We start from the raw sequence: 26,259 nt of genomic DNA on the forward strand, positions 1-26,259 counted from the left end.
AAAAGAATCTCCAGACTTGGCCGCAGGAAACATCGCTTCATCCTAACTTTTACGCCCCTCGCGGCGTGTGTGCCATCCCACTGCCGCCACTGTTTTTTTTTTCGGAAGAGAAGTGCACCAAACGGACCACTTGGTTTTGCGTTCGATTCGCTCGGGAATGCCGAAGCGGGGTCCGATTTTTGCTTCAGTATCAATTTGTCACTGGTCGGGTGTGATCCGCATACGCGGTTTGACGTTTGACGGACGTCCGGTGCGTTACGGTTACGCGGATCGTTTTTCACCTCACGAAGGGTGCGTGCGGGATCGTTTCCAAACTCGGGTGTTCGAACAAGCTTCATTCTAGTGGTTAGCAGGTGTGAATATAAATGGTTTGCTAATAATGTGATTTCTAAATGCGATATTCGAACGAGCCGCGCCAACGAAAGGTGTAAAAATCGTCGTTCACGAACGTATTGACCGGAGTGGAGTGTTGTTCGGTAGTGCTTAATGGTAAAAGGGCGTCGCAAGTGTTGCCGGTGTGGTGAAAAAGAATAATCTCCCATTGCCGTGAGAAAATGAGTCTGCTGAGAATAGCAGAACGAACGACGCGTCGACCAAACTGTGATTTAAACGGATCAGTGACTGTGATGAACGAGGACTTATTGGAATTACTTCGCATGTGTTAGAGCTGGGAAGGGGGCTGTGCTCTAAAAATGGAATGAATTGGATTCCAACTAGACGGAAGGAGGGAGGGTTCGCTTTAAGAACAAATCTTCCAACTAAACATGGGTCATCAGCAATCGGAAGCATCGAACTGTTAAGATTAATTTAGCTCAACACATCCATGTTGGAGCTTTTCAAAGACGTCCAAAGTGAAGTTCGCATGAAGATGCTTTAAGCTATTGCCGAGTGGAAATATCGCCTGTGATGGGCGGCTGACAGAGACGTATCGACAATCTTCAAACGGCTTCCTGACCAACCTAACGTGGCCTTGGGAATTTCTGATTGAAAGTTATATTTTCCTGCCGGCCGATGTATTTTGGAAAATGTGTTGCTCCGTTAGCTTTTTTTTTGTTAAATTCTCGTTGAATCCACACACACACACACACACACACACACACACACCGAAATAGCCGATCCGGCGCATTTGATCGTGGGCTGCCGGGTGCCGACTACGGGCGGAACTTTCCATGAAGCTGAATCCCATCAAAGTATGTTCTCGGCGACCGGTCCTCGGGGAGGATTTGCAGAAGTTCAAACGTTGAAGGATTTCGAAGCGCCCGAAGTAATGAACAATCGGAGGAATCGTTCGGTGCAGGAAATCGGAAGGCGGGTGGTGGAAATGAGAAATAAAAGCGTAGCTTCAGGGGTCGAAAAAAAAGAACCCTCCCAAACCCAAGAAAGAATAATCTCGTCAAATTAAATCTGATTAATTGACGGCACGGATGGGGCACGATCGCAACAAAGCAGGGTGGATAGCTTCAAGCCAGTGGAAAATTTGCAATATTTTGCTTTCCCAGCAGCACGCGGCTGCTGGGCGTTGTACAACTTTTCTTTTTTTCCCATTCGTTTTAACTTTGCATGGCTTCTGCTTCGCGTCTGTGCTCCGGCACCATTGTCAGAGACTTCTGGTCGAGGTTTTTGTTTTTTTTATTCTGCTAGCTTCCTGACTTGGTTTGTACGAATGTAAATGAATGGTGAATGTTGAGGATGTAATATGTTAAAAAAAGGTCTTCCAATTGTTTCCATGGCGAGCAGGCAAAGATGTGCTAAGATGGCGCAAGGGGGAAAAAAATCCGCAGCTGGATAATCTGCATTAGATGTCTTTCGTTTTGTTTTTGTTTCGGAAAGAAGCATATTTCTGAGACACGCTAGGTTTATTGTGTGCTTAGTTGCTTTTTTAAGCTGGCGGTTATCTTTTTGCAATTGGACGGAATCGCGCTGCTGAGTTTCAGATCGACATTAAATTGACGATCGGTGTAGGAAAAAACGCACTAGATCACGTAAGCACGGAGTAGTACGATGCTTACAACAAGGAAATCAGCTATTTTCTTAACCTAGACAAACAGCGAAACGATACGAACCATCTTAAAAACAATCGTTTTTCGAGAAGGTTTAGACTGAAGTAGAGAAGGATTAATTAAATTCATTAAACAACACTAATCTGTTGTGAGTGCGCTGGGATCGTTCGGGTGTGCCGAGGAAGAAGTGCTGGAAAATTGTCACACAAAAAACTGAACAGGACTTCTTTGCAGAGTACCTCTTCCAAGTATTTGGACAGACGTTCGTTGTTACGTGGCGTAGCTGCCTACGACACAGAATACTTCCGGCTGCTCCCAGAAGGGAATTGTAAGGCACATTTTTCGACGTCTTCCATTTTTCGGCGTATCTACGGCGTATCAGGCGAGAGACCTGCCGAGAAGAGGGCTCTTTTTTTGTTGGAATCGTTGAGCTCGTTATTGCTGTCAGACAACAGAACATTACTGCTATATTAAGCAGAAGATACAAAAAGGGACAAAAATTCACACATAGAAAGCCTAGCGTAAGGATTAGTGGCAATTGTTTGCAGTAATGTTACCGGAATTCAAACTCTAACTCAAGCAGGAATGAAGCTGTTGAGCGAATGACGGCTGTTTTTCGACGAAATTTCATACGCAATCACAGTCAGCGAAATCGTTTTAAGAAGAACCGTTCTTGCAAACCGCCCCGAAAACGGGCATTTGCATGTGATATTTTCATGTTCCACGAATCGATCGACCCAGTTGAGCGATAGTTCAGCGATAGTAATTCCTTTGAAATACCTGATTCCCTATTTTTCCAGGCACGAAACCTGAGACGCAGGCACTTTAGGCCGATGCAAGTCATACGAAGCGCAACAAACGGCAAAAGTGGGTATCAAGTGATGTGATTTACCGTCCAGAATTGGTTGCCGCATACACGTGTGTTGCGAGAGTGTTGTTTTTTCGTGTGCCTGTGTGGCTTTGTGCGTGTTTTTGTGTGCGTGCGTGTGTGTTGGTTGGTGTGGTGTCAGCAGTTTGATGCGTGCGTATGATGCTTTTCCACGGAAAACTCGGTACACGGTACGGAATGTTCAGTGCACCGCTCGTAGGTAAATTGTGTGCCGCAACACACAGCTCGCGTCCGTCGATCAAAGTGAGGATTGAGAAATAAGTATGAATATATCGCGGCCGGGAAGGAAGTCGATGGGCTTGCTGTGTAGTAGTGTACGGCCGGACAGAAACGCCACACGGAGTGGATAAATCCCACCGCACTGAAGAAGGGCAAATCTTGTGGATTTTGTTTGGTGCTGTTGTTGTTGGGCCGGTGGAATTTGTTGTGTGTGTGTTTTTTGTTGGTACATACGGCCCGTTGTGCTTTTTGTGACTCGTATCGGGCTGGATGGCCCCATTTCCTACGAAAAGGCAATTTAATTAATACAAGTGCTGATTGGCCAAACGTGTCGCGGTTTCGGTGGTAACGCGGTGGTCGGTTCGGCGGCGCTTCGGCGAAGGTGCAGTGGATCATGGCGGATTGGATCTGGGCCAAACAAGGTGGAAAAAAGGAAAATCGTCACGGTCACGCTTCTGCTACGGGTATACCTTGAACGGTTGACGGCGGTGGAAACCGTCCGCGAATGGCGAAAGGTAATAATCCCTGGATAGAATGAGTCTGTGTACAAGGTGCACATTGTATAGTGTTATTTAAGGGTGGTTGGGTTTCGGGTTTCTATCTTTTTATTATGTACATTATAGTGACGCATGGATAATACAGATAAAGTATAAAAGGGAAGTGAGTTGAGTTCATACGAAGCAAATATATCGAGAGCTTTACACGCACTCACTCTCATTAAATTCGAACAAGTTAGATTCATGTTTCGTAGTGTTATTCCACCTTCAAAACACGCACAAATCCTCTAAATTAAACGAAATCTCTTTTCCAAACTGTTGCCATGAAATAAAATGTATCAAAGCAACAGAAGGTATCGCCTAAATCTAAGTCCAACAGCAGAAACTGAATCAAATCGATTTGAAATAGAAATATTGTTATCTAATTTCCTTCCCTTGATTACGCGCCGAACGCTCCCCATGGTACGGTGGATGTAAAACGTTTCAGAAAACAAATGAAGCGTGCTGATCGACATGAATATACCAGCGGGTGAACCAAACCAAAGAAATAAAATAAAAAAAAACATAGGCCCCCAAAATATCGGAAATGTGCCGAAGCGGAGGCAATATCCGAACCATAGAACGTTCACATCCGGCATTCCCACAGCTTCCCACTTGGGGTCGAAATGGTTTGGCACTTTCCCTGCTGGGAAAAGCGTGAGCGTTTTTTCTCCTTCTTCTTCTTCTTCTTCTTTCTTTGCTTCCTCACCCGGCACCCGGTAGCACTCGGAAGCGCGAGGAGTCCGTTATCCCGGAAAGGCGTCATGAATTATAGGCTGTTATCATCACATCGTCAATAATAATCATAAAAAAAGGAAATAACGATTTCTTGCTCCGCTTCTCCGTGATTTTCCGGCTGGCCAGTACGATCGATCTCGAGCAAGAAATTGTGGCAAGCAAACGAAAGAAAAAAAAAAACCGTTCCTGGTTCGTTCATTGTGTCGTTTGTCTTTGCACCGTTTGGCCTAGTGCTGAAGCACCAGCGCGTCACGAGCCAATTGCGTTGATAGCTGATAAGAGATGCGGTAGGAATTTTGTGGCACGATTGATTTTGTTTTGTTTTCCTCTTCGGCTACGGGGGTACGTGTGGTGTGGTGCATGGTGCGTGACAAACGCAGTCGATGAAAGACGGAAAAATGGCATCGTGATCTAATCGATCGAAAATATGGTTATGAGATGTGTTTTGGGATTGAAAATGGAGTTGTAGATTGAACGGGCAATTGGTAGTGGAAGGGCATAGTGAAATAAAAAATGAAATTTGAAGTAAATGGCGAGCGAAGTGCTTAATGTTACCTTACCGTGTTACCTTATAGTTCTTAGCCTTTTGAGCCAAACATATTCCTTTGTGGAGCAGTTTAGATCCTACATGATGAAGCGTCAACTTAACATTTAGCTTGTTTAAAAGCTTAAGAGCAGCGGTTCTACACAATCAGAGATTTAGGAAACATCGGATTCTTCATCGGAGTTCAAATTTAGATATCGAGAAGATTCTCTGATCCAAATCGCTTATTATTCTGGTCTGTGATAGCATAAGCTATCACAAGTAAATGAATGATCATCCGTGTCAGAAGAACCAGCTGTCATCAGCAAACAGGTGCTCAAAGTTACTGCCCTAAAGTCTCACTTAGTATGCTCGGAAAGATCTTGAGATGAATGAGCCCCTGCGTAAACCTTTTGGGGACAAATCCGTGTAGAAGAACACTGACGTAGTTGCATGCTGAGACTAGTAAAGGCTCGTGAACCAGGAACTGCAACACTTTAGGAGAAGCACAAAATGATATTATGCTACAATAGGTTGTAGATTGGTTTTTGCAGCCGTTGTTGTAGATAGGTGTTAACCAAAATTCGTTCTAGAAGGCTGGAAAAATACTCGAGCGTAGCGGTTCTTAGCTATACCGAATATCTACCATGAGGTCTTGTGTGTATCGCTAACATGAGATTCCGTACAAAGGTCCGGTGGCACGGTGTTAAAGGTGCCGATCATTCATACCGAAGAATCTGCAGTCGCATCACTTATGTTGTTCCGTACACAGGACTCATTTTCCAACTACGAGTAAAATTTGAGTAAAAAAAGCCATAACTTCTTGGGCCTGATCTCTTAAAGAGTATATTGCTGCTATAAAAAAACAATAGCACAAGGATAAGGTTAAAAATTTCCTTCACTGATAATACAGTATGAATGTACACAGCGGAAAAGGAACAATAATTACCCCAACTCAAAGATTTTTTGTTGTTGTCTCTAATGGTGCGATATTTCTCGGACAACCAAATTAACTAGCAAGCTGTACTTGATTGCTGAGGGAAGTTCAAAAAGAAAGAACGAAAGAAAGAACTCATTACTTTTCCACTCTCTATAAAATGTGTTCTATGCTGTTCTTGTTTCACCAATCTCGTAATTTGCGGCCAAAGTTGTGCCGTTTATCTGAGCGAAACGACCAGAAAATTATGAAATCCTCTAATAGATGAAGATTTGGAGTGGCGGACTAAGGATCGGATTGGCCGTAGTTGGGCCAACAGCATCTCGTCCGTAGGTAATAAGCCCCCGGGAGTGAGATTAGCATTAAAAGCATTGCCAAATGATTTATCAGCTAAGGAGCGTGGGGCAAAGACTGTGCTTACGGGCAACAGATTTCACGGCAACGTTAGGCGAAAGATAGCAAAACCCCGGCAGGAGACACAACAGCAGTCAGCGAAGGAAAACTGGGCGACGGTGTGTTAAGTGAGAGCTCGCTCGCTCGCTCCACTTTTCGGCTTCGAACGTCGAACTAAACTTTTAGCTTCAGGTTCTTGCATTAGCTCCGCCGTATCAAGCCAATCTCCTCGCTTCTCACCATACTAACACCTCGCTTCCAGACAAGGTGTGTACCTTGGTTTTGCCGGTGGAACGGTGTGCCGAAAGTGCGGAAAATGCAATTGTGTGGTGGCCGCTGTTTTGCTTCTTCGTCTTCTAAATTGTACGCTATAAATGCACAGAAAAGTTTGGCATCCTCGTGCTCCAATGCCTTTTTTTGTGTGTGAGTGTATGTAGTGTCGGGAGGGATTTTTTGTGTTTGCTTTGTGATGTTGGAAGAAAATCACCGCCATGGTCTCGCGAGAATTGAGCTAAGAAGGTACACAAACAGTTCGAGCGGAACCACCATACCGGTGGAATAGAAAGAACCGAAAAGAATCCAAACTTCCAGTACAGTCCAGATAAATTGATTGCGATAAGTTGGCTTCCATGATCGGTACGGGAGGGGTTAAAGCCAAAGAGGCTAAGCTTGCGGTGAGGGAAGTTAAGATGTTTTGCTATTATTGTTATTATTATTGCTATTTTAAGGTGTCTAGAGTGTTGAACTCTGGTGTCCTGACGGCACCGATTTGATGTTGAAATAGAACTATTGGTGGTCCTGATGCATGGGAGAAGCGAAACCGAGCGGGATGGTTACGATCGTTAGCGTTTTTCCAAGTTTTTGCGTCATGGTGCGACAGCATGGATATCTCCTTCGGGCATGGTATGACCGTGGCATTTAAGCGGCCCCAAGTGCACAGGATTGCTTCGTTACCGCTGCCCATTGAATGGTGCGACAGGTCAAGACGTTGGGAAGATAAGAACCGGTGCGGTTGCGGTGAAGAAACGAGGCAAGGGAATTAAATTTTCAAGAATTATATGTTGTGGAAAATTTGTCGATGGCCGTTTGCGATAACGATAGGTCGTGATGGGTTTCGGTGGAGTGTTGCTGCGTTCCCTCTGTGGAGTGGCCGTATGCTGGTGAAGTCGATGGTGGTTAAATTGTTGTTGACTGTTGTTCCCCACCCGGTATAAACTGACGCCTTCTTCGGTCAAAGTGTCGGTGCCACTGGATAACCCAGTGGCTTTTGATGTGCTGAATTAGCGTTTGGGTCACAATAATGGTTTAAGTTTTACAATAACTCAAGCGGAAGCATGATACGGAAGGTTATTCGAAGTTCTTTTTGAATAATATTTTAAACTAAGACGTTGTCAAAATCAGAATGAAAAATCGACCACAGTTCTTGGAACCCGTACTAATATTTGTTGGTTTTATAATATGAAAAGAGCTTTAATTGAAAAAAAAGGCTGTTTGAATATCAATAGCTTTAGTCTCGAATAATAGGTTGTAATCGAGCTTTCAGTTCCTAACCATTTCTAAATATGTGAAATGATGGTATAACTTGGTATATGACCTGAAGTTTTCACTATATATAAATTCTTATAGAGTCTCATTCTTTTTCTTCGTGGTTTGAAGACCTTCTAGGTCACACCGGCCATTGAATAGCTTACAAGACTTGCTGATGCCACGTAGTTGGATAGCCAGTCCTCGCTACAGAGGAACGGTCTGAATAGGATTTGAACCCCGGTCTTGATGAATGATTATTGATTGTTGAGGATGAATATATGACCCCATCAATACAAGCGACATTTCCATGACAAATCCTCCGTAGATCCAAATCAAGAACCAGAGAAAAGTGACATTGTACGCAATCAAGTCGTGTTGCAGTTAAAATATGCCTTTCGGAAGTTCATAAACCACAACATGCATGAAATAATTCATGAAAATTTTACATACGACCAAAACACGCATAAGATATTACGTCGTACTTTGACATGTTCGAATCACGAAAAACTTTACATTTTGTGAATATTTATTTCTAGCTGAAGTGATGTTTATCAGTTGGCTTTTCCATTAAAAACGCGAAATAACAACTATTAACAAAACTGTCACACACCATGATATACCACACAATTTTCCATCTTACCGACGAGTTTGAGCGAACTCGAAGAAAACACAATAAAGCGGCATACATTTCTACGCGCAAAGCCTATTTCCATTGTCAGTCACGGAACAAGCAGCTCAACAGGACGGGCTGACGTTGCAATGTAAGTGAGAAGTGAAATAAATATGTATCTCGTGTCAGACGTAAATAAATGCCTGCTTTCGATGGTCCTAAAACTCACAGTGAAAAAAAAAAGAAAGATGAAAAAAATATGCATGTGAAAATGAAATCGGAGCAAAGTAGTAGCAGCAACCAAAAAGTACGAAGAGGAAAAAGTTGGAAAATAACCACACGACAATGAAAGTGAGCCGCCGACAGATATTATACCACTCACACGCAAGAGCTTTTCGGAGGTTTTCAAGTGAGTCTTAACGCCGCAAAGTGCGTATCAAAAGTGTGCCTGAAATATCATAATAATAAGAAAAGGAGAAAAAAAACCTTCTCACACACATACATAATGAAAAGGCATGGAGAAACGGCGACGGCTAACGATTCTTAGCTTCCCCGCTGTTGTGTACGAGTGTTCGCGAAACCATCAGCGGGAAGCTGTCGTTTGTTGAGCTGCCGCTGTTTGGATGAGCGAGAAATGAAAAATAAAGTACATGTGCAAATAACGAATAACTCACATCATGGTTCCGATCCGGCTTTTCAGCTACTCAGCGAGTCGCGGCGTTCACGGCGTAAAACCGCGAGGCCAAAAAGAGAAATAAATAAATAAATGGAAAAATAAGTGGAACGAGGAGATGGAATGCGTGAACGCTTCCTTCCGGAAGTCGGTGCTTGTGCTGAAGCATGTTTTGGTGGTGTGGTGTATTCGTTCGCCTAAGGTCTTTTCGAAGCCTTGGAATAGATTTTACTTTTTTTGGTGATCATTTATGAGACTGCGGTGGTATCGAGGGTTACAAATCCTTAAATACTGTATCGATATTATTTCATAGAAATATTTCGTCAACATTGACACATTTTCTGTCTTTTTTGCTGGTTGTAAAACAGTTCCTTACATTGACCAAATTCGACACAAAATATTTAATTACTGTTAATAGTGGTACATGTTTGAGCAAACAACATAATAATCCACATCATTTAATTCGTGACAACATTTCCGGTCTTTAGTTAAAAAGCTTCCACATAAAAAAAACTATGAATGCTTCAAACTGATGCTTATTATGCTTAGTTCCTCCGTATTTTAACCTTAGCATGAAACAATAAAAATAAAGAGAAATTGCAAACATCAAGAGCGCAAGGTCAAACCCATGTTACAACTTGTAACGAACGATAAAGTTTTTAGGTGATTTTATTTACGCTCATTTTTCTTCTCGCCCTCACATCAACCCAACCATCCAAAAGGTTCTGCTCCGTGCTGCTCAAAAAGGCAACAACCATCTTACTACCGCTCTACCACCCTGGCCCTGGAAAGACCTGGCCTAACAATGGTGTGCCTGTACAGTGGCGGCCTCAAATGGTCCAAAAACAGCTCGGTGATATTTGATGTGTTACGAACACGGCGGTTCGTCTTCGGCTGCCCCAAAACTCTCTGGAAGGATAAGACGGAAGATGTTGTACTTTTCTTGTACGTGTGTTTGTGTATGTGTGTGTGTGTGTGTGCGTGCCCCCTATTATCCTTATGTGACTCAAAGCTACTAGACGCACGTTTCATGTGCGTTATACTATTTCACCTGCTCCACTCTCTTGGCGCTTTCCTCGCTTCCGGAACGGCACATACCGGGTTTTTGGAATTGTTCCTTTTTGTTTTATGTGAACCACGATCCCCAGAGTGTACCTTAAACCAGTGTGTAAGCGTCGGGTTCAGCACAAAGCAGCAAGCAAGCTGAAAGTCTAAAAGTTGTTCGTTTACCTCTGTGTTTGGCTGTCTTTAAGTTTAGCCGGTTACTTTAGCATGGGTCTACTGCTGAGGAGCAAAATGATAGAACGAAATGGCAAAAATGGAGAAGCGAAAAGACCAAAAAAAAAATCCAAATCCGAAAAAGAAAGCATGAGCATTTCCCGGAACAACTTTTGTGACGGAAGCAAAATCATCGATCGGATTTGAAGCCCAATCGCCAACTGGGACTGAGCACAATTTTAAGCAAGCTCCGAACGCGCTCTGCTGGCTTTGTTGGAAGTGACTTTTAAGGTTATGGTTAAAGAGTGAAGCAAAAAAAAAAAAAAATGCTGAAAACCCGCTAGAAAGGTAGATAGTCCGGTGAATACGGGATGGGACAAAAACGTTGATGTTCTAGCGCGTACCCCCAGGGAGGGTACACGGGCAGGGCAAGGACTGTAGTTTGACTCTCGAAGGTGAATCAAACAACGAGAAGTGATCTTTGATGGTAAGTTTACCCAGGGGATGAAAGGCTTGTCAGGTGTCTGCATACGTGACAGTCCATAATCCGATGTGGAGGGCCATAAAATTGTGGAAATTTGGCAGTGTTTGGCTAAGGGAGCATCCAGTTTCTAAGGACAGGAACGATATTTCTGTGTCGTAAACTCTTGGAAAATGTGTTCAGTTCAGGAGAATGAAAAACTATTTCCAACATACGATCAGAAGCTTTATTTTAGCTGAAATAATAGAAAACTACTCTTTTGAACGGAATGGTTGTACGAGTTTGATCGTTATTGTGCTACAGTTTTGGTATAAAAATGTTTTTCTACATTAATTTTCATCCGCTCTAGGAAATGCACCATTAAAGCATTAGAAAACATAAAACCATAACAAACAACTTATTAAGACCACTTTCACAAGAATAAACACTTTCATTTAATGTATGTCAGACTAGCCCGGCACATGCTTATCCGAGCGGGTAACAATCCTGTGGCTCTCGCTTGCGGGAAACGACAAAGTGGTAATTTTGTTATTAAAATCGTTTCTCGCCCGTCGTTTCTCCACTAATTAGTTCATAACTATAACCCAGTCTATTGACTTGCCCAGGTGTGTGGCTTGCAGCAAGACGAACGAATAAAGTTTGAAATTAATTTTCAACTAATTTCGAATCAAATTGACAGCGCGGCGGAAGTGTCTCGTTGGGCGATATGCATGGGCTCCCTCCACCTGCAAGTTGATGCTCGGCTCAACCCGATTTCTTTTTCTAGCCCTGCTCGCCAGGCAGCGGTGTTGTGTGTGTGTGTGGGATACGCATGAAACTTTGTCTTATGCACCCAACCACCGCTTGTGACCGTGGCTACCGGAGGTTGTGCTGTCTAACAAGCATTCTTGGAATACTTTGTCTGATTTAAAATGTTCCTTCTATGGGGAAGTTGCGGGCAATACTTGGTTGCTCTTGCGTGTATGTGTGTTTGTCTCTGGCAAGGTATCGTTCGAGAACGATTGGTGTGGAAACATAATGTTCGCTTGCACTTGAGGGTGCATCACCGCACGGTGTTGTTGGATGTTAGAGGAAAATATTTCATTAACAATCTAGAAACTATTTAACTGTAATTTTTCAAAACAAGGTAACATTGAACGCCGTAAAGGGTATGAACGAAAAAGGACATGCTTGTTCTGCTAACGCGGAATCGTGTGTGTGTGTGTGTGCAAGTACACACACGAAAGTCGTTTGCGAAGAGCCATCCTGAAAGTCCTATTGGCCGCTTGCATGAGCACGCGTGCTTGACAAGCATCGTAAAATGCAGCACGGTGTGTTTAAGCGCAAGGAAGCGAACGTGGTGCAACAAATGGAAACTTTTGCCGGCTAAGAAAAACCAGGAGGTCCGAGTCCGTGCCGAACAGCGAAGAAAAGCGGCTTACCCGGCGTTTGGAAGAAATCATGCAGCGTGCAGGCGAGCAGCGGAACCGGGAAGTTAACTAGTGCCGAGATTCATTTAAAGTTGAAACTTTCCCCACGGTATTGTTTAGGATCGCATCGTACCCGGAGCCCGGATCTGTACCGATCAAACGATCAAGAAACACATCGACTGGCAGGGTGGCGCACATGGTGGGGTGTAAAGCGAAAAGAATAACAAGGGAAATGTTGCATACGTGCGAATACTTCCAACGCCTTGCTTGTGAACAACGTTGTCGGTAGCGGTGCCAGCTTGCGTCCATTTTGCTTACTGCACTTCCCATCGTCTTAAAGCGTAATGATGCTTTACTGTGGGAATATAGCAAACAATCCAACACGACGAAGGGAATAGGTGTAGAGAGATGTGTGTGTGTGTGTGTGTGTGTGTGTGTGTGTGTGTGTGTGTGTGTGTGTGTGTGTGTACTAGTTGTAGCTGGTGGATGTTTGAATGTCAGGCACGTTGGGGAACGGGCGTACCAAGCATTGTGGGTAAAGTCGCGCTAAAGTTTCACGATAATCCAATTTTTCACCGCTTCCATCCTGGGCCTTCTGCGAGCTAAAAGTTACTTCTGGTCTTTGGGGCGAGCCTTTTTGCTTCCCATCTAGGGTTGATTTTGTTGTTAGGGGTGAGGGTTTGAGGAGAAAAAAATGAAGTACAGGAAATAGTTTTTACTTTACTTGCAGCATTTTTGTTTAGTTTCTTCCTGTTTAGTCCTAGTTACTCGTGTTTGACGTTTTGTCACATTCCTTCGTGTGGTGCAGTGCTTTCCTTTTTTGTGATATAAGAACTGATGAGTAGAAGTGATGAGCAGAAAGCAAAATAATCATAAACACAAACTTAAAACTCTGCAGTGGGTAAAGAATTGTTCAGCAAAATATTTATTGTTCTAGTCCAATTAGCGGTCCAAATATTGAAACACATAATAGTTCACTTTAAAAAGAGCTTGCTTGTTTTCTATTTCCCAAATGTCGATTGTTTGTAAAGATTGTTCAATACTAAAACAGACAATCAATTCATCGCTTCGTCTGCCAGCTGTTCCTCTAGTCAAATTACTTTCTTGGTTGTTTTATTCACTTCCAAAAAGCATTTCCATTAGTGGATATACAAATCAGAATCAAATGTTAGTATCGTCGTCGTCGTCGTCTTTTTCGTGTGCTAGAAAATGTTGATGGCAGTAAGTTTTGCAGCTGTGCACTCACCGGAGTGCTGCGTTGTGGCGGATTGCGCCTTGCAACTGTTATCTAATTGAAAATCCAACCTGAAACACGACAAAACTTCACGTGCTCGATCGTCAGAAAGGTTGGGCTCGGTTGGGAAGTGGGTGAAAACCCCCATGAAGCGGCAAATGGAGAAACCGTTGCCAGTGCCGGAACTTGACGGCGTAGCCTTTTGTTGTAGACGTAGACGACAGGGCAAGACTTCCGGGGCGTGAGTTCAAGGGTGGGAAAGTTTGAACGTTTGGCTAACAAACGGCACCTGCACAGGAAACAAGGCCAACTATTGTGCGGATTTGCTTATCGATGGAAATTTTCAGTTCAGCTCCAACCTCCAAACCAAACCGTCGTGACGGATGCGTGAGAACATCCCCATGCAGGCGGCGGGAAGGGACACGGGAATGTGTTTGATGCCGGGGAAAACTTGTCCCAGCAATAGAGCAAAGGGACGTTTTCGCCAGACCAGAGCACCGGTTGAGGGGGGGAAACAACAACATCGGCACAAACTACCAATAACAACAGGCAACTGTTACGACCTATTCTTGCTACTTGAAATCGTTCTCGGTCAAAGGTTGTTACTTTGTCGTACGACTTTGCTAACGCCAGCTGTCAGAATCGTACCAATCATGGTGCTCCTTGCTGGCCGTAGAATCTTACCACTCGAGCCGGGAAGCTTCCAATCGCTTCACCTTTTTGCCGAATTTAACCCACCCATCCAGCCCGCCCTGCCTGGCTTCCACCACCTAGCTCACCATTGTGCGTTTTCCGCGAATGTATGCTTCATACGAAATGACGGAAATCCATTTTTACCAACAAAAATGGAGCGAGAAAAAAAAGTATCCTTACATCATGTTTCTGAGCTCCTTCCTTATGCGAAGTGGTTCAAATTTTGTGGCTTACTCGCGAATGGTGTGTTCCCCACGATTTACTGATTTGCAGACAAGTTGGAGGTACGCAAAGGAGCGAAGAAGGGCATCATCTGGAAGCAGGAAAAAGGAATGTAAAAAAAACTTTTCTTCCAAGCTACCATCCTAACGGTGGCTGTTTTGACGTATAGGTAAGTGAGCCTTCGCTTTAAGGGCGTAAAGAATGAAAGTACTGTTTCGTTCGATGAACCTTCCCGGAATGCTGAGAAGCAGCGTGGTTGGTTCGTGTAGGAACACCACTTGTGCTTTTTTTTCTCGTTTTGAAAAGACGAGTGGAATAAGTTTCTTGCTACTTACAGGAGTGTATTTGATATTTGAAAACTTATTTTTCGTGCCACCGTACGGTAAAGGTAGAGCATTTCTGTGGAAAATGTGGGCAGAGATCCGTTCCACAAGGCATTAGGAATATGCTTGTTATATAATTTCACAAATGTGCATTAAGAAATTATTTTAGATTTTTCACTTAAAACTAACCGAGCACTGCAGATGATTTTTGTCATCCAAAACAACAAACGCATACACATATGTATGTTCGATGTTTCAAGCATTATTAAAACTTCAACGCAGAAACAAACAAATTTATCACTTCAAGCAGTTGGCAAAGTCTGGGCACATTCCCCCACAGCTCGTTAAGGATGAAATCTGATACGATAACGTTTTCTGTGGGAAGCTTTTGCATCATGCCTGCTGATATGTTTATGGTTTGCTGGCGTTCCGCCGTACTCCGTACAGGCAAGTGCAAGAGTTAATTGGACGTAGTTCACGATTCGTACACATACACAGGTCGCAGTTATCGTACTGCTGCTGGTCGTGTATGGTGAAATACGGGAATATATTTTCCACCTTGAGCCCGACCTGGGCATCGGATAACTGAAGCTAGAAAGGCACAAGGTACCTGGTGGTTTGACTCTTTTTCAGCATGATTTCCTTCACTTTCACGATAAATCCTGAGGTTGTTTCACACCCCTCCCTGGACAGGAAATCGGTTGCGCGCCGTGTGCGTGTGGGTCTAGCCCGCGCGAAGGAAAAGGTTTACTCGTCAGTTTCGTTCGCTCGACCGATGCACGGCACGGTGTGGCATGCAGAACGTGCGGTCCGGTGGGAAATGTTTTCATTCTGATAGCGATTTTAGACTTCATTTCCCGTTCGGTTTCGTTGCACGTGCTGGTGCATGTGTCGGATGTATTTGTAAAGAATAGTGCAGTTTGTATGCAATTAGTCGAATTGGGTATGCAGTAAATTATGTCTCAATTATGCATCGCTCGTACGGTCACTAGCCAGGCATGCTAAATGATGAATGGAAAACGCTCCTTCTATCATGCATTTGGCTTGAGGAACGATCTTGATAATGGTTTCCCGAGCTCAGTTGTGTGTTTAGCGATTAGGGTAAAAACATGATGGGTGTAGACAGTAACAGTGTAAAGGGACCTTACACAAGTTAATTTTGTTTACTAAAAATCAAATATTTTTGAAATTTTCTTATTCGCTTCGATATTTTCTCACTTGATGGAGGCGCCTGGTAGATCGTGTTCGATGGAGGCGCACGGTTTGTTTTTTGGTAGTAAAGCAGCAAGCAATTAGCCAGGTCAGGTCATCTCTTACGTTCTTACGTTATCACTCAATTTCCAGCCACTCATTGACCGGACTGTCATTAAATCTAACCATAAGGAAGATTATCCTTTCCATGTAATGTGTGTCGATACCCGTCCAATCATACCCTAGCACGCATGGCACAATCGATTACACCCGGTGGATATGATGTGTTTTCTGGCCGGAAAACACTTGCTTGCCTTTGATCAGCCATAAACACTTCCGTCCGCTTACGATGAATGGGAACCCGGGATGCGAACGGAAACCTTCATCAAACGATCGTAATTTTAGATGTTGTGTCTATGTGTGGCCTTTTCGTTGTTGTTTCGTTTTTTTTTCACGAGTTGCCCGAAACCCAGGCAATGTGCAACCATAACTATACTGACAGTGTTTGTCTTTTTTTGCTATGTGTGGTTCAATATTGATGGGTGGCAGGGGATAGAGACGTATTTAGAGGAGGAACAACATTTTATTGATTATCGTTAAAAGGAGCCTTATACTCGTTACATCGAATCGTAAGTTTATGGCAAATCGTAAAATAATAAATGATTACATCATTGTTCCAGAAAGGGGCTGATCTTGTAAGACTAATGCTTTGAAGAGTATACCAATAATAGAAATCTTAGTGTTTAGATAAATTGGATGCATTACAAAACATCGTTTGCAAGCGTTTTACTTACATAGTTTTATGCTACATAGTTCATTTATGTTTTTCTTGTGTTACTGTTTACAAAACTATGAATAGTGATACTGTTGTCGGTACGCTAGCTAATAGTATCTCTTTAATTTTGTTTGTACGTCACATTGTTCGACTTTGAAAAACTGCGATCATGTCACTTTTCGCAACGCTGTTGCAACCAGGCAGCTAGTCGTTAACCGTAATGAAGAGGGAAATATGGCGCCGTGAGGAAACATTTTTACGGTACACTGGTGGGCTGTGATCATAATAAAATTGTTATGACCAGTTGACAAACATTGACCCGTCGGATGATGTGAGCAAAAGATACAAAGAAAAACGCAAACTGAGCAAAATGTATTGACAACTCCAAGTACGTAAAGCGAATGTGAACAAATAAAACAAAAAGACACAAATGCATGGGCTATGAATCTTTTACATTCTTACAAGTGCCAGCAGGGAAGTTGTAAGCTAGTGAATGCGGAAACGTAAATCTATAGCAACATTAATGTCAAAAAGTTTACTTATTGACGATATTGATTTCAAGAACATTAGATGACGATGGTTTTTGTGTATAAAAACGGGTTATGAATTAAGTACGTTTCATAAGATATACCATCCGTTCGTCAATCAAAATGGGTTCCAAAAGATAGTCTTGTCGATCAGACCTGTTCTTGTCATGAGACTAATTAAATAAAATCATCCCTTAGAAGTTTAAAATAAATACTATTTGTCTCTGTGAATATTCTTAAAAGTTTAGACAGTAGGCCTGTTCCTGGATCCAAGTTCAATTAGAATTAAGCGACCAGGCGGCAATAAAGCCTCGACTTATGACTTAAATTTATGCTGAATTTTACTGTCTTCCAGCAAGATGGTTCGTTATTTACAGATTCTTCGGTCAGCAAAACACTCATAGCAAAGAATTTTGCCTGTGAATAACATGTACAACGCTATAACATGTACGAATAAATACTATTTGTCTCCACATTACAGTTCTTACCAGGCCTGTTCCAATCATGAAAAAGGGTGAACTACATGCTTGAAGATTAGCAAATAAGCTTCGCTACAATGAACACAAAAAAATCGAAATATACAGGCAAAGAAACCTAAACCTAGCGATAATCTCGTTCTGCATTCATGTGGTAAGCTGAACATTTGTGAGAAAAAGTGTGTCACAAAAACTTCCAATGCATCGTTTAATTAAGACATTTCGTCCATATGTATATGTCCTCTCATCTTTGTGGCGTAGTTTTTGGAAGGTTTTACCCCATGGTTGCCCATCAGTTAGAAACCTACGCCTGTAGCCTAGCAAAAAGCAATTCCTCAATCATTCGGTCAAAAACAGAAACCTTCCATACAACGGACGCTGTCACCGGTGGGAAGCCCGTTTTTACCGAGTTGTCGCTGGTTAAATGAGATTTTTATGGCATTTGAATGGCAACGAATGGAATTTGATGAGGCCGGTGTTTTATTGTACCGACTGCCCGACACCAAACCACATCCTGCCAATCAACCCGTCCATGGTTTTTTTTTTGTCGAATTCATCCATCCAAAGGGATGCAAAAGAAAACTAAGGCAAAAGGTTGGTACAAAAAAAAAAGCCATCCCGTCGGTCTCCCGGACTGCGTGAGACTAATGATTCGTGATGAAGTTTTTCTCGCCCACACGGATGAGACCATTTCCTGGGCAGTGGTCATTTCCGGTGCCAAAACCAAGGTGTTGATGTTGATGAGTAGAAGGGTCGTCGGTCGGTAACGGTGCCATAAAACCAACGGATTAACTCCGTCATGTTCAGCCGAACCAGTGCCAGGTTTGCTGATGCCTTTTTGATGTCCTGTTTTTTCGGGTTTGTCGATCGAGGTTTTGAAGCCGCCCGGTAAGCTTGTTGCTGTTATTGTTGTGTTTGAGGTTGTTGGGCAAGGTATTAAAAATACTCATGAAACCGTGGCTGCGCCAGGTTAGGTAAGCCAGTTTTATTAGCAACCGCTTAGTTTGCTTAACGAGAACTGTTGCCCTTTGCTCCGCACGTTCAGATTAGTTTTCATGGAAGGGTAAAGGGATCGGCGTTAAATTGAATTACCGGTTTCTGTTCATTAACCGAACGTAATTATTTCGTGTGTGTGAATGAGGGCTAAATGTAATCATTACATTTGTTGCTGGAGGGAGTCGATGTTAGGCGTTGTGTTGTCTTTTCTCAAGGTGCCATGCCTATTGAGAAAAACAAATCTAGTTGAAAGATTTATAAAAAAAAGTGCAAAGTAGAGTAGCTTTTGTTCGCAACTGATGCCACCAAGAAGATGTACAAGCACTGACCAATTATGTTTTATGTGATGTTCACGTTGTTCTATCCATGTTTCGTGCTTGTTTCGGTTCCATCTGCTTTAATGAGCAGCTCTGTGCTGCAAATATGGCGTCCATGCTAAATGGATGCAATTTTCGAAAAATCCGCTTTACTACTACTACTATTTGGCAAGTACCGGCAAGTAATCACACCTGGTACTATTGCAATGGAATGAATGTTTGAGCGAGAGAATAGTTTTTTCCTGTGTGTTCCCATTTCCAACATCTTACGCTAGCCCAAGTGGCGAATTCTGGTCGGTAAGACTATGGGAAGAGTGGATTTTTTTGCGTTGTTGCTACCGTTATAACGCTATAACGCTCATAAATGTGTACCAAGTGGTGGTACAATTGCCCGGTATAATGGCATACCTTCCCAAACTCCCATCGGAGCCATCTGGTGCACTGTTAAACCAGTGAGCGAATTAACCTCATTTCAGTTGTCATAAATTATCTCACCACGCTGGGCAGCTGTGAAACATTATTCTTAAACCAGTATACAGCAATCAAGCCGCGAACAACAAACCGCACGGAGCAGTATTTTCTTTCTGTGCTTTGCTGCTTTGCCTCTGTCTTCATCCTCCACCGCAGACCGTCGTAGCCCCACCGTGGCCCGGCTCGCTAGAAGACATTTGGGTAGGAATAATTCCCGAGGGCATAAAAGTCTCAGCTGGGAAATGAATATTTTTGCACGAACAATGGCTGGGACGCGCTGAAAGGAGTAAATAAATACCGTACAAGAACGGTAGAGCTGTGGTGCCCGCGCCGGGAAGTACAGCTGACCTCTGGGTTGGGGGGAGGGCAATGCAGAATTTTTGTACCCTGACACGTTCTGATGACGTACGAGTTTGGGACAGGAAGGACATAAACTACAGGAAAGTAAACTACAGGGTTCATCCGTTTGGCCGGCTATGATGGATGTGGCCACTCGCTAGGCCGTTTGTTTGCCGGAAGAAGTCGTTTTGTGTCGTAAAATCTTTATTCTAATCATATTTACCTGAGCTTACGTTCTATCTTAAGCAAGGTTGTGACACTGCTTAGCTGTTCGGCGTGTTTTGTTGGCTCTCTCTTTTCGAACATAACAGTAAGCGTTTTATAAATCATTCTGAAGGAAAGGAAAACATGTACAATAAAATTAAAATATATGACAAAAATTGATACCATTCAAGTCTTTTAAATTGCGTCAGATTGGTGGCTCAAAGTTAGAGGAGTGGGTCTTTTGGCGACTAACTAAAAATCTAGCTAAAAGTGGATGTCAAGGAAGTCTGGAGAGACTGATCAATTTATCCTGAAGTCAAAGGGTCAATAAACAAAAGAAGAAGAAGATAATGAAGAAAGAGAAGAACGACTCAAATTCTAGTGCTTTCCCTGCTTGATGCTAAAACCATAGGTGGTTAAACATGGAATTACTTCAATGTATACTCAAGAATAAACTCAGAAAGTGATTCGATTTTTGAGGAACCAACACCGATACAATGTGACAGTTGTAGTCTAATTGTACTAATTGAGCAATTCACACCGCTCTTGAACTCTTTTTTGAAGGATTTTAAAAGAATAATTCAAATATTTGAAATCAAACTTGATTAAAACTGATGAAATTTGAACTTTAACTGATTTTAAAATGATAAGTGGAACATAGCAAACATTCAAATAGCAATAAAAAAACAAAACGTTTCCGTCAACCACATTCTCCGCTGACGCTGTGGCTACGACTGATAAACATAATCTCAAAAAAAAAAAAAAGTATGCAAACATGGGTGTGTAAAGTGTTTTATTCCTTTGCTCTTGTTCTGACTTCGTGCTCGGTGATAATGCACCACAAATGCAGATCCTTGCAACAACATGACTACGGTACGGACATGCACGAGCTCAAAGTAAGAAGCAAACCGTTCACGACAACTTTCCCTCCCTCCATGTGAAGGATATTTGCATGTGCTCTACAAGTGCAAATAGGAGTAGTGTAAAATAAACTAAAAAATAAGCCGGTAACGAGCATCATTCCATGGATTGGAAAACACTGTTCCTGGGTTCAGGTTTAGGTGCCGGAGAGTATGCCATGCTGGCGGGGCAAGGAAAATACATCAAATACTTTCCCTTCCATCGTCTTCCACAAATACCATTGCGTCCTCGTATCGCAGGACACCATTTTCTCTGGACAACCCCCCCCCCCCCCCTCAGTAACCGGACATGGACCGAACCGTAGGGTTAAGGTACACAGTGTGCAGCGAATACACATTCATAATGCGAAAGGATAAAAGATTACATTTGGCTCATTTTTATCCGGTTTCTTTAGCCCGCTTTCGCCATTAGCGTAGCGGCCGGCACTGTTCCGCGCAGTCCCACACGCGGGCGTAATTCTGATTGGCCAGCAACGGGGAAAGGGGTGAAACGAAAACGAGGGAAAATCCTTACCATAGCACGTGAGTTAAGAGCTTAATGTTTTCCTCGGGAACACATTTCGCTACGCTGTCGAACAGTGCAAAACATGGCGCGTGTGTATGCTTCGAGGGCTCGAGAGCCGCAGAGACTAGGATGGATGTATGTAATCGCTTAAGGTGGTTTATGGGGAAGTTGTGCTTAAAGTTGCTTCGAATGGAAGTGGTACGAGCATGGTACGAGCTATGCACGGGGTAGAAGCATTTTATTTGCAGTGTACGGCTGGAATCCGTTTGTTGTGCTAAAGTTATGCTGCGTCAAGTTATGTTCGAGCGTCCATTTACTCATACTTTGTCGTGTCCGGTACTGTCTTTGGAAGTTGAATTGTTGCATCGAAGGATTTTAGAAGTTGGAGACGTGAAACCTCTTTGATAGTTTTAGCAAAATTATTATTTAACGTTTATTCAGTAAAGAGAGTCTAAAGAGTCTTTTACTTAAAATATTTCATAAAATGCGTTCACATTTCACGTACTTTCCTTCTGTCTTCTCTAAGAAACAATTTGTTTGTCCTTCTATACGTCATACAGACAAATGATGAGTTACTTCTAAATGCTTTCGTGCAATGTCCGAACAAACCACTCAACCCTGTCATGCAGCACAACAGACATTCTGCGAAGGAAGTGAAACGACCAGTCTAAACAAAACTGAAAAAGGAAAATAACAATGTGCAGAAGGCAACAGTAGCAAAACGAAAAAAAAAAACGCGGCACTAAAAGTGAAATGAGTTATTTCTTCCAGCAGGCTGCAGAAGTTATACCCTAGTCTACATAAAACTTCTTCCTCAACTCGTTCGCCCTCCCGTGGGGGGCGGTGCAGGGTGAGCACACGTCTTGCCAAACAATCACCTTCCAGAAGCCGCAACCGAAACCGAAGGATGGCTGGAGGCCATTTCTCTATCCACTCTTTCACTCGCTCTCTCTTTCACACACACACATACGCTTTCTGTGAAAGGTAGCGCCGACGGTTGTATTTCATGTTTTATGCTGGGCACCCCGCTAGCGCTGCCTAGTCGCCTACCAGTTATCCAGCAGTATCGCCGTACTGCTTCTTCAGGGGCGATAATGCGGCTTGGTTCGGGTGATCCTGGCTCTCCCACCCCGCGGGTTTGGCGTTACCCCTCAGACAGTTCCCGTTGACTTGAGCGTGGAGAACCCGCACGACGCCATCTTCCACCTATCAGTGATATGGAACGATAATTTTCTCAACAATCCTTTTCCACTGGCAGTCGACGGACTCGACAGGAAATGAAAATAAAGTACAGCTGGCTAGCTAATTGATATTTATAACGGGGATTCGTGTTGTAATTATTATTACCACCATGATTTGTATCGGTGAAACGCTGAAGCCGTCTTCATGCTATATTTCCCAACCTCCAACGACCCGTTTTTTTTTTCTTGCAAACTCTTCATCCTTCACCGGGAAAGTGGTTCCGTTGTTCGAGTGGATTGTAGTATTTTGCTAGCGTACGTGTGTACGTATAAACTTACGATCAAGCTGGCAGGACCAGGATTCGCTTTGACCTATATTAGGGATAAGGTTTGTGCTTGGCGTTGCGGTTTTCGCAAGTTTATCACTTTTCTTCCTGATTTCATGGGTAAGAGATAATCTTGGCTCAATTAAAGGTTGGAAAGTGAATTAGAGCCATCGGAAATTGATCGAGCAAGTTGTAATAGATTTATTAAAGTTTGACAGTAACAATCCGAGGTGTTGTAAGTATGTGAAATATGTGCCTGAATTTGTATGAAGAATTTGTTTGTTGAAGGTGCATGTTAAAACGATTGGGCCGTTTACATGGACAGAAGAGATGAAAGGCAGAAGTTGATGAGTCAAAAACGGCAGACCGCGGCCGTACCTTGTCGCGATTTAAAGGTTTTGAGGAAAAGAACATTAGATCGTTTTATGTTAAATTTTTATCATAACGTTTGCAAAGGGATTTTTATTTTACAGATCTTTTAGCTGACTTGAAGCATGTGAAACAAGATTAATCGAAATTATTGATTGGACAATAGACTCTAACTACCTATGTCTCTGCAAAGAAGATTGATATCTTGAGGTTGTTTGTCACAACTGGTCATAATAAATTGGTCTTTCGAAATATATATTTTATCTTTCCTACTGACGAATCGAATAGAGACCCGGTCAAGAGAGAGGAAAAAGTGCTGCTTCGCACCAGGAGGCAGCATCTGTGTATAAGTTGAAGAAGGGTTTGTAGTAGATAGGTATTATTTGGTATTGCAATGGTTGTTCAAAGCATTCATCGTTAAGCAGTCGTCGAGATGCGATGTTCAATCAAAGGATCTTTTCATATCATTCCCTTGGATCAAAAAGGAGCAGCAGCTGATCATTGAAGCTTAGAAACAGCTTAAAAAACAGAACAGTTAAACTGACGTCAGCCATTGGTCCTGGTTGTCCTGCTGATTATATACACAGGAAAGGTGTACCCAGGGAAATTCAAGCTAATTTAATTAATTTATTTGTTAGGAATTATTTCGTTTTAATTGGCGCTGAACGTCTAGAAAATTTTGTAATACATGAAAGGGCAGGTTGGACAATGAAAATATTTCGCAAACTTTAAGGTTTAATTGTGTACCTTAATATGAGGTAACTCGATTTGGACCAACAATCATAGTCATAATTATCATTTGACCTTATTGGCCTTCGTGCCATAAAGTACCATTGCTACAAGTATGGGTAATTCCACTACGATTTTTTTTTCCAATAAAAATAATCTCCCTTTTTGTCAAACCATATCTCGGCACTCGTCATGAGTATCTACGTATGAATAAATTTAATTCATGATACAATGCACAAATGTACTCTCGCTTCAAAACAAGCATTTAAGAGGAATTGAAAGCAACGAGTGGCACAATTGTTCCGTGAGGCGTTCCACCGGTTACCAGAGAGACACTCGTGGAAGGATATGTCAAATGTTCCAAGCCGTACTGCATGTGATTTGCAAGAGTATCGTCCTCCGTGTCTGTGCACTCGTACTTACAGTGAACCGGGATCAACCGTGTTCGATGAGAAACTGTAAAGATACACACAAACTGCGGCAACATATACGGTTGACCAGTTCTGCCGGTTGCCAAGTCCTGAGAAAAGTGTGTCCCCTGGTAGAGCTCTTCAAAAAAGTAACCAAGCGCCAGAGGATAGCGCTCTGTGTGGGTTTATGACACGAGTGTGTTCCGAGCACGTGAACCAAAGTCAAACACAACATGTCTCGTAACGGTGAGTGACCATCGTGATGCTGCTCGAGCATCTCTGCAGCCCAACCCGATGCGAAGCGTCGGGTACAGATGGACGGAAGGAAGAAACAAATATATCGAGGCATTATTTTTGTTTGTACAAACACATCCCGTGCGCTCGGGCCGTTGCGCACTGAAGTTCGTGCCTGAAGTGCAGCCATTGCGTCCGGTTTGGGTTGGCAGTGCGTTTTTTGGAGAGCTGTGTCAGATTTTCAAGGACGGAAACATAGCATTAATTCAATAGTTGAACACATAAGTCAAACAAGCGAGGGCCCGGATTGTTGATGTATGACGCTTGCGAGTCGGTGTGTTTCGCTCCCCATGGCATCAGTAGGCAAGGATTGACTAGAAGGTCTCCGGTGACGTCCAAAAGGCTGGAATGTGTCGTGTACGATACCGTTCGCAACATGACAAAACGTGCAGGGATAGGGCTAATACTCGGACAAAGACTTTCAGTGTCCTATTTGACAAAGCATAACACTTTTAATGCACTTGTATGAATGATGTCTTAATGGGTACTGTCTAGTTTTGCAGCGATATACTATCACGTGAAACAGAGCGACAAATACCCGCTTTGTCGTGTTAGATTCAATGGCATTACTTGGACTGATGAAGAATGTTTTCCGAGGAGCTATTCAATAATTCATTTCTTTTTATGTGAACAAAATCAATCTCATGAACGGATATCTCGTGAGTGGAAGATTAACAAACGTTGTTATAGATTTTATAAGAGATTTTATTATATATAAGCATCTCAGAATAATAGGTGCATTTACTTGTTTCTTATAACTAGTAGTGTGTCCTCTATGCTTGGATGTTCAATTTGATAAAATTGAGTAGTTTTTTGTTTGCATCTTATTAATAGAAAATTGATGAATTCTCCAAGGGAACAATATCAGTGATTTTTTGAATTGAAAATATCCCGTTTGATCGACCCAAACAAGCTTCCAGCCATTTGAAGACTGACGTAACACGTTGATAAGAACAGACATTTTTCTTTCCTGATAGATTGTGCTTAGGCTCGTCTGCAGCTCAAAAGCCTACATTCCATTGAACACCCGAGCGCTGCCATATTTTGTGATTCGCAAATACACGGCTCATGCAAATTCCAATTTCCGCACGAAGCGTCAGGAACCATCCAAATTCGCATCAACTGTGCACAAAATCTCTTCTGATAATTTTTTTTCTCCCTCCATACACAATCCTAGCAGTGGTGCTCACTGCCCGTACCCGGCTCGTTCGCTAATCATAAATAACGCCCCACAATTCTAGTCGATCGATGGTGCCCAAAGGCTGCCGGGGAGGTGAGCGAAAAAGTTTCATTTGGTCTAGCGAGTTCGAATTTTAATTGAAATTTTTTCACCAAAAGCGCTGCTTTCACCAAGTGTATGCGAGTCACGCAATTTTTAAACGAAACTTTTGCTAAGAAACTCATGCACGGAGTACGGAACGCTTCGATGGAGTATTTTTTTTTTGCGTACTTCACGTCTCATCATGAAGCCGCCAGCGGAAGAAAGCAAAAGAACGATCGATGGCAGAGGAAAAAGAGAAAAAAGAGCACACACACACACACACACACACACACACACACACACACACACACACACACAGAGGAATGGCTTACCCAGGAGCTAT

The 26,259-nt window shown here is 42.8% G+C and overlaps 1 protein-coding gene across 1 annotated transcript in view; it reads left to right on the forward strand.

Moving 5' to 3' along the window:
- The window catches only part of LOC126564988 (glutaminyl-peptide cyclotransferase-like), a 194,660-nt gene extending 169,867 nt beyond the window's left edge, over positions 1–24,793 (forward strand). The window contains exon 3 of the mRNA XM_050222122.1: positions 24,782–24,793. The gene's annotated coding sequence lies outside the window, so the exon portion shown is untranslated. The remainder of the gene's footprint in view (positions 1–24,781) is intronic.
- Positions 24,794–26,259: the final 1,466 nt, after the last annotated feature.

This window comes from Anopheles maculipalpis, chromosome 3RL (genome assembly GCF_943734695.1).
Source record: "Anopheles maculipalpis chromosome 3RL, idAnoMacuDA_375_x, whole genome shotgun sequence".
Taxonomy (NCBI): Eukaryota; Metazoa; Arthropoda; class Insecta; order Diptera; family Culicidae; genus Anopheles; species Anopheles maculipalpis.